Genomic DNA, 10,032 nt, shown 5'->3' on the forward strand with positions numbered 1-10,032 from the left:
AACCCTACCGCAAGAATCCTCAACTACGAGAAAAGTATTAAGAATAAATTCTAACCATAGCATTAAACATAGGGATCCAAATCAGCCCCTTAAGGAATAGCGCATAAACTAGGGTTTAAGTTTCTGTCACTCTCACAACCCATGATCTAATAACTACTCCACAATGCATTCCCTTAGGCCCAAATATGGTGAACTGTTATGTAGACATGTATTCAATGTTCACATAACAGCACTATGGGAATCGCAACATTCATATCATCAAAATATCGAACGAATATCAACTTCACATGACTACTTGCAACATGACTTCTCGTGTGGCTGCAAAAGCAAAAGTAACTACTCACAAGTGATAAACATGCTCATGATCAAAGAGCTATTAAATAGTATATTGGATCTGAACATATGATCTTCCACCAAATAAACCACAAAGCATCAACTACAAGTGTAATCAACACTACTAGTCACCCCCGGGTACAAATCTAAGGTTCCGGTACAAGATTGAGCACAAGAGATGAACTAGGGTATTGAGAGGAGATGTTGGTGTTGAATATGTTGATGAAGATTGGCCTCCCCAAGATGAGAGGGTTGTTGGTGATGACGATGGCCTCGATTTCCCCCTCTGAGAGGGAAGTTCCCCGGCGAAATCGCTCCACCGAAGAGCAAAGGTGCTCCTGCCCAAGTTCCGCCTTGAGACGGCGGCGCTCCATCCCAAAAGTTCTTTCCTGATTTTTTCAGGTAAAAAATGAATATATACCAGAAGATGGTCGCCAGAAGTGGGCTGGGTGGCCCACTACCCACCAGGCCGCGCCACGGGGGTTGGCGCACCCTGGCGCCAAGTGGCCACCTGGCAGCCCCCCGTGGTACTTATTTCTTCCAGTATTTCTTATTTATTCTATAAAAATTCCTTGTGAAGTTTCAACCCATTTGGAGATGTTTATAATGGGTATATGTGACGTAGCTTTTTCAGGTCCAGAATTCCATCTGCCGACATTTTTCCTCTTAGTGCAAACCTTGCATATTATGAGAGAAAAGGCATTAGAATTACTCCACAAAGTGGTATAATTCATAAAAACACTATAGATAACAGTAGCAAAACATGATGCAAAATGGACGTATGAACTCCCCCAAGCTTAGTCCTCGCTTGTCCTCAAGCGAAAGCCGATAACGAAAATCATGACAACATGCTTTCAGAGAGAGATGTCGATAAAGACAAAATACAAACATAGTAGCACCATGCTCATTATTATAACGACAAATAAAGCTTTATAAAATACTTCATCACAACATTTTCATCATATAACTTTCATCATAGAAACTTCTCATAAGCAAGTAACAATTCATCACAACATCGAAGTATGAAGCATAAACTCTATTGAAGACTAACAAACTATGTTTTCAGTCAACTTTGCAACACAATTCATCACATTTTCTAGAAGGGTCACATATCGGAACTTTTAAGCAAGTCTACATAGTCAACCATCATTCAGTCTTCTATGATTGCTAACACTTGCCGCGTACATATGAGCAAAAGGTTTCAACCAGACACATAGAAAGGCAGGGGCTTAAAGTGTTGCCTCCCAACATATTCACCTCAAGGGCGATGTCAATACTATAACTCATGACCACCCACATTCAAGTGGATATATATGCCTAGATATTTCCCCACCACATGATGCTTGCAAAAGATAAAATAAAAAGAAGCGGAGAAGAATATTGTGACTCTTGCATATAAGTAAATACATAAAAGTATAAGATATGCCCTTCATAGAGGGAAGCAGAGGTTGTCATGCGCATTTTGGTTGTATGCCAAATCCCTTAGTGCAAAGAAATGTTATGTTATATTGCCCCTTATGATGGCAACCTTTATTATGTAGTTTATTGCTTTTACTATTGCGACCACAAGTTCGTACAATGCTTAATTTCCCTTACACTAAATGATCAAGCATGTTTAGAAGCAATTTTTATTGCCTTGTGCACCGATGACAACTTACTTGAAGGATCTTACTCAATCCATAGGTAGGTATGGTGGACTATTAAAACATGGATTTTTGTTTAAGGTTTTAGATGCACAAGTAGTATCTCTACTTAGTGCTGAGTTTTTGCTAGCAAATATATTGGGCAAGCACCACATGTTAGAGGATCTATAACAATATAACTTCTATGTGAATGTGAACAAACATAAATCGTTATGTTGTCTTCCTTGTCCAACGTCAACAATTTTGGCATATTATAATTAATGAGGGCTCACAAGCATAAAAAGATGTCAAGGATAGTGTATTTGCATGTAAATCTTGTCTTTACTCATTAATTATTTCATGTGTTGCAGCATCGACCAATACTATGTTTTTCAACCTTCAACAAATTTTACCAATTATACTTTTCCTTATGTGATGCCACTACTTACTATAAGATTAACATATGATATTTTCATTGTTTTCCTTTATTTTGATTGCAACAAGAAAGTAAAGAAGAGAAAACTCAAACTAAACTTTATTATATAACTCTCACTCGATTACATAGATAGATCCCTTTGATGCACCCTTCTTGATTGCATGATCATTGCTTTTTATTTTTCGGATGATCTCTCATAAAGATATCAAGTAGTTAGTGTTCTCCAAAGTGTAGCACTGTCACGACACCTATCTCTTCTGGGTATAACATGGGTACATGGGTATGTACGGTTAGAGAAGTGTGAGGTAGGTGAGTTGATACCTCGCACCGAGATCACTTGGTTGTATTGATGTTCCGGAGGATCGTCCTGAGCTTGGAACACATCCATCAAAAGATGAACAAGAGTCATATAATAGCCCGGAACTGACGCTTATGGTTGCCGCATTCATCATCGCATCATGCGCATCATCGATATTGCATCAGCACTCCATTGCCGCCATTCTAAAAACTTGCATCCTTTGTTAGTTGCTGGTTCTCTCCATTTTGGCGTTGACCGTTTCGAGACCAACCAGACACGCATGCGCCCGTGGTAGTGCAAAATATTGTTCTTTAAATGTGTGTATAAAACTTTCTCGGATTAGGTTGAAAGTTGGCGTACGGTCTTATTATAGTGTAGTTAGGCCACCTGCCAAATTTCATCACAATCAGAGTCCGTTTGTTACCCCAATGGATAAATATATAGCGACACTACCCCGTTAATTGTCAGATGTTTTGGTGCTTAAAAACGCTGTCACGAGCCACCAACCTTCCCTCTCACCCCACCTCGACCATCTACACAGCCCCCTAGACCAACCTAGCCCCTCCCTTCATTCGTGGTCATCACATCGTGATCAGACGGACGTCATCCAACCCACCATAGACCATTCCATATATAAACCCAACCATGGAGAGAGTCTCTCACTACAGTAGGGCTTCCCCCTTACAAAATTTGCAGCCACACCCTAGAAAACCTGCCATCTAGCCCTCCAAACCTCTCTCCCCGAAATCCTACCCCAGATCCAAATCTGGACCATGGGATCCCCATCCAATGGCCCAAGATCACCCAAAAACCCACCCCGAAAAATATCCGTGGCCAACCCGGACATGTCCGGTCGCCGCCTGTGCCCGCACCCTCGCCCCCGAGCTTTCCCCATGGCGACCGAAGCTGCAGCGCCTCCCGGTCCCGCTTGCATCCAAGAGCTCTAGCCGCCCGGCCCGCGTCTCCGCTCGCTGGCCTGTGGATACTCTATTTAAATATCGAGATCACCGAATGCACATGTACACTAATCCCAGAGATCAATGCTCAGTGAACACACAAATACTGAATTACAAGAGTCTTCCATCCAAAATTAACGTCTGATACAATAAAGGACCATCACAGTCAAGTCTTACATAGATAGGGCCAAGAAGGCCAATCACACGAACACAACTACTAGCGGAATACTTGGTAGTAAACGGGAACCCATGCCATCAGCCTTAACCAACATGCATTCTGACTGGGAAGTGTCCTAGTTCGCCTGTCCGTCTCCGACAATGAATTCTTCTCCATACTCTGGTTCCTCTATGCCTTGTCAATAAAATAACCAGTGGCAAGCCAATGAGTACATTGATTCTACTCGCAAACAACCCATGATATGGATAATGTAGTTGGTACGATAATAAAGTAATATGCAGCCTTTGCGGGAAGCAAGTTTTGATTGTAAATAAGCATGATCAATTGCTTGTATGGACATGCATCCTAATTAGATGGTATTCATAAGAACAAGTCACAGATATCACAATATCTGTTGAGGGTTGAACACCAGAGATTCACCCTATATGCCAAGTCACGAGACTTGTCATATCATCTTACTTAGATAACAACTTTATACACACACACATGGTTTATGTAGAAACGACTGGATGTAGTTTAAGCAGGATTACCCAACTGTCCTTGACCGTGGACACGGCTATTGGAAAAGTTTTACACTTTTCAGAGGTTGTACGCTGTACCCACGAGATCCGGGAAAGTTCCTTGTCATCAACGACTCGCGGTATATAACATACCCGAGGTAAGTACCCAATCATTGCGTTTCCCCTGATGACACAAGACAAAGAGTCCACTCGATTGGTAACCATCCCACATGATGTACGTCTTACGAGCAACAACTCTAGACCATATCATCCATGGGGGGACCAACGGTGTGCCCAGAACACGTAAAAACGGCATAGTCGACCTACCTGGTACGACCCTGTCACAAGAGTGACCACATCACTCCCGCCACTAGTAATGCAGGCACTTTGCTAGCACCGACCAAAGTAATCAACAAAGCCCCGTCCCATAAAGGGGTATCGTGGTCGCACATGTAAGGTTGGTACAGTCGACACATCACAAATCTAATCCATTTCCGAAACCACTCACACAAAGCCTTTCTGGTACACTACTTCTTTCTCAAGTGGTCATCCATCTCAACACCATCACCCTCGGGCATTAGTGGCACCCGACGGGGTTATCGTAAAACTTTTGATATCACCTTAGTGTTACCATCACCATGCATATGCTCATCCTATGCGTACCACTACTACTACTTGTCAACATTTTATCTTCGTGACCCTCATAGGTGGTAGGGTCATTCTCAAATGCAAGAGCTCCAGATGAGCCATCGGGAACACCCTACCGAGAGGTTAGCGACTATTTCATGATCATATGCACCGGAATAAAGTATTCAACATGGCATGCATAAAAAAAGTTTTCTCAAACATGGTCAAAGGGTTGCTTGCCTTGATCAGCTAGGTATCCAGGGTCTTTGAGGCCTTCGGGTCCAAGTCCTTCGTCAAACGCATGATCTATCATCCTAATAATAATAATGATAGGCACACTAAAAAACAGAGCACAAACTCATACTAAAAATGTTAACCTATTCTAAGAAATTCTATCTTTAGTTTTAAAAATGTTTTTTTTGTGTTTTTGAAGTAGAAAGGTATTTTTAAAGTCTCGTTAACACGAGCTAAAAATACTCAAACTAGGTATTTAATTAATGATGTGCATAAAAGTCTTTACAAAAAATTACACAACAACACTAATAAATTCTACATATTTTTAGAGGAATTATGGTGGAAAAATATTTGAATTTAATTAAATATTTTATCCTGTAGAAATAATCAAAGACTCCGGATTTGAAAATAAAGAAAATGAGTTCAGCCCCTGGCCCGGCTCGGCCAGCAGCTGGGCCGGCCCAGCTGGCCAACCGGATAGCTAGCCAACCAGCCAGCCCATGCGCGCGCGCCGTGAGGTTTAAACCTGAAGCGCGGGCCCGTGCGGTCAACGACAGAGGGGGAGAGGGGGAGAGGCTGGCCACCGATAGGTGGGATCCTCGTGACGGGTCGTCTTCCACCTCAAGACAAAGAGGAGGGGAGGCACGCCGGCGGCGGCTCCGAAGTCCTCATGGCCAAGTGAGCACAGAAATGAGCTCGTGGCGTCTCCGCCTACCTATTAGGGGTTGAGGGACCGACGGGGAGGACCTGTGTCACCGGCGACAACGAGGCCACGTCAGAGGAGTTTTGGTTTGCGGTGGAGAAGGGTGTTCCGAGCGGGGAGAACCCCGGGGGAGTGGTGAAGGAGGTTCCTGAGCTTGCTGTGGTCACAGGGGAAGTGAGATGAGCTCGAGAGCGAGCTTGTAGCCCGAGATTGACAGAGCTCCGACGCGTTGGCGCCTCGGTCGATCTCAAGCACTGGGGCTCACCTTGCTTAGGTGGGGATGCTAGGGGCTCGATTGACGGGTTGGGAGGAGAGGAATGAGGTACTAGAACGATGACAGGGGGGAGCGACGGGGCACCGAGCGGGGGAGCGCCGGTGGTTTTCGCCATGGCTGCAGGAGAGGGAGAGAGGGCTTGGGGCCGAAACCACGGTTTGCAGACGTGGTTTAGGGCTGTGCGGACGCAACATTAGGAGCGGGGGCAGCTGTGCAGGCGTGCTGCGGGGCCACGTCCTCTTGACCAAAACGGGGGCGCGCGGGCACACGTCTCGTGAGTCAGTGGAGATGGGAAGAAAGGGGCCCTGAGCTGCCCCGAGTGGGGTCGTTGTCGGGGGCGAGGTGATAGTTTGAGGGGAGGTGAGAGCAGGCCGGGGCTGGCCTCCCTAGCCCCGGTGTGCCCTGTAGCGCGCCGAAAGCATAGTTTTGGCATGCGACGTCATGCTGGCATGCTCTAGCCTTTTCTGGCATGTCTGTGGGGTGGGTTAGATGCCCCTCGGTTGCTAGGAACCGAGAAGATCAATGCTGGTCAAAGGGAGGTGCTTAAAGAGGCTCTGCCAGCATTGAACGAGGAGCAACATTTGGATTTTTGGTTTAGTCACTTTGAACCAAGGAGGGGCCACTCGTGTGCAGTTGAGGAGTGGTGCTGGCAGTCTGTGCGAGAAGTTTGGAGAGAAGGGAGTGGGTGTAGAGAGGGCTAGATGCTGTTTGACCAATCTGGCGGAAGGTGTTTGTTATGTGTTTGGGGCAGCAAACCTTTACCAATGAGGCTGAAAGTTATCAGGATCGAGTTTTAGGCAAGATTAGGATGCTCTAAAAATTTGAGCTCCATTGGACAAGTTTGGCAATGTAAACTTGAAAACACCCCCAAATGGACATTTTTGCCTTATTAAGAGAAAATGTGATCATATTAATCCCCACAAACCCAATTCTTGGCAGGGTCTCCTCATTTGGGGTATTGAGCACTCCTGCAAAGTTTTAGGCCATTTGGACAAACTTTGTAATGTAGACTTGCTTCAACATGTATCTGGACAGGAAGGATTTTAGGATTACTTGGTGAACAAACCACCTTGGAATGAGGTGAAACTTGGCATGATCATCAAATATATCTTGGAGAAGATGCTAGAATTTTCTCGGAATTTATTGAGAATATTTCTTTGGAAATATATCAAAAGGTCAAAACAGACGCAATATGTTTTCAAAGGTTTTCCCAAATATTTTGAACATAAATGGGGGTTGAAAATCTTATATATGGAAAATATATGTCTTCAGAGTATCTCCAAATTTTCTCAGATTTTACTAAGGTAGAAAAATATTTTTCCACTCAGAAATATCATTTGTGGCCTCAGAAAAAGACATGTAAATAAAATAGGAAAATATTTTATAAAAAAATTATTTTATGATTTTGGAGTGTTATAATAGTGCTAAAATCAGAATACAATCTTTGGGTGAAGGCACCCCCTTGAAATCAGGGACTTGTAGTGCAAACCCCAAAGCAAGCTATTGAATTAACAAAAATGAGAAAAAGGATTTTTTATGGAAATATTATGTTATAAAAATTATCTTTAGATCCATACACTCAAGAATACACACAATCAATGACAATCATAGCACTCACAACATTTTCTTAAGAAGTTTTAATTAACTCCAAATTTTAAAAGACTACAGTTGAGGCAAAGTGAAAACACGGTGTGACACACCTATCCCCCTTACAAGAATCTCGTCCCCGAGATTCCTAAGCTAGGTGCTAAAAAGGTACGGAAATTCACATCTGAGATATTCTTCACTCTCCCATGTTGCTTCTGCTTCGGTGTGGTTGCTCCAATGTACCTTTAAGTACTTAATGGTGCGGCTTCTGGTACAACGCTTGGCTTCGTCCAGGATGCGGATCGGTCTCTCGCGGTAGGTGAGGTCAGGCTGAAGGTCAATGGCTTGATGGTCGATGTCCTTATAAATATCTGGACGGTTCAGCGCTTGAAGGCACTTCCGAAGTTGTGACACGTGGAAGACGTTGTGCACACCCGAAAGTTCTGGGGGTAGCTCCAAGTGGTAAGCAACTTCTCCACGCCTTGTCGTGATCTTAAAAGGTCCAATGTATTTTGGAGCAAGTTTCCCCTTGATGTGGAAACACTTAGTTCCCTTGAGAGGTGTGACGTGGAGGTACACATGGTCTTCGGGGTTGAGCTCCACTTCCCTGCGGTGGGAATCCACATAGCTCTTTTGTCGCAACTTGGTAGCCTTTAGGTGCTCCCTGACAAGCTGCACCTTTTCTTCAGCTTCGCGGAGGACGTCTGGCCCAAAAATCAACCCTTCACCAGTTTCGGACCAGTTGAGCGGAGTGTGACACTTATGTCCATATAGCACTTCAAATGGGGCCATTTGGAGACTAGACTGTAGTTGTTGTTGTATGAGAACTCAGCAAAAGGCAGACAGTCTTCCCGTTTAGTTCCATGTGGCAAGACACAAGCGTGTAGCATATCCTCCAGTATCTGATTTACTCGCTCCGTCTGCCCGCCGGTCTGTGGGTGGAAGGCGGTGCTAAAGGAGAGCTTAGTTCCCAGTGCTTCTTGGAACTTGTTCTAGAATCTTGAGGTGAACTGTGTGCCTCGGTCGGACACAATCTCCTTGGGAACTCCATGGGGCTCACAATACGCTCAATGTAGAGACTGGCTAGCTTGTTGCCACCATAAGCAATGCTGACATGAATGAAGTGTGAGACCTTGGTCAGGTGATCGACAATGACCCATATGGAGTCATGACCTGTGCTGGATCTGGGTAGACCAGTGCAGAAGTCCATACCGACTTTATCCCACTTCCATTCGAGCACCTAGAGAGGTTGTAGCAGCCCAGTAGGTCGCTGGTGCTCAGCTTTGACCCGGTCGCATACATCACACTTGGCGACATATGAAGCTATTTCCCGCTTCATGCCATGCCACCAGAATCTTTCTCTGAGGTCTTGATACATCTTGGTCCCACCAGGGTAGATTGAGTAGGGAGTGTTGTGGGCCTCTTGCAAGATTAAGTTCTTGAGTTCAGCCTTGTTGGGTACGCATAAACATTTCCCAAACCACACAACTCCTTATTCATCCACTGAGAACCCTCGGGCCTTGCCTTCCTTGATCCTATTCTTGATGCCTTCGATGCTCTCGTGTCCCTTCTGGGCCTCTTTAATGTCGTCTGCCAGAGTGGGCTTGACTTCGAGGTTAGCCAAGAATCCTTGTTCGACCAGCTCTAACCCGAAGCTCTTGAGCTCTTCATACAGTGCGGGTAGCCTTTCCTTGATCATAGCATTCAAGGTGCAAGCCTTTCGGCTCAAGGCATGGGCCACCACGTTGGCCTTACCGGGGCGGTATTGAATGCTGAGGTCGTAGTCTTTAATAAGTTCCAACCACCTTCCCTGCTTCATATTCAAATTCTTTAGGGTAAAAATAGATTTCAAACTCTTGTGGTTGGTGTATATTTCACATCGCTTCCCCAGGAGGTAGTGCCACCATGTCTTCAAGGCATGAACTACATATGCCAACTCGAGATCATGAGTGGCGTAGTTTTCTTCATGCGGGTGTAGTTGCCGTAACAGATAAGCTACGACTCTGTCATCTTGCATCAGAACGCCACCGATCTGAATTCTTGAGGCATCAAAGTATATCACAAACTCCTTGTTGATATCTGGAGTGGCTAGTACCGGGGCGGCGGTCAGTCTTTTCTTCAGTTCCTGGAAGCTTTCTTCGCACTCCGGCGTCCATTCGAACTTTTTGCCCTTCTTCAAGAGCTGAGTCATTGGTCGGGTGACGCAGGAGAACCCTTCCACGAACTTGCGGTAGTATCCCGCGAGTCCGAGGAAGCTTATAACTTCCTTCACATATATTGGTGA

This window comes from Hordeum vulgare, chromosome 1H (genome assembly GCF_904849725.1).
Source record: "Hordeum vulgare subsp. vulgare chromosome 1H, MorexV3_pseudomolecules_assembly, whole genome shotgun sequence".
In the NCBI taxonomy this organism is placed as follows: Eukaryota; Viridiplantae; Streptophyta; class Magnoliopsida; order Poales; family Poaceae; genus Hordeum; species Hordeum vulgare.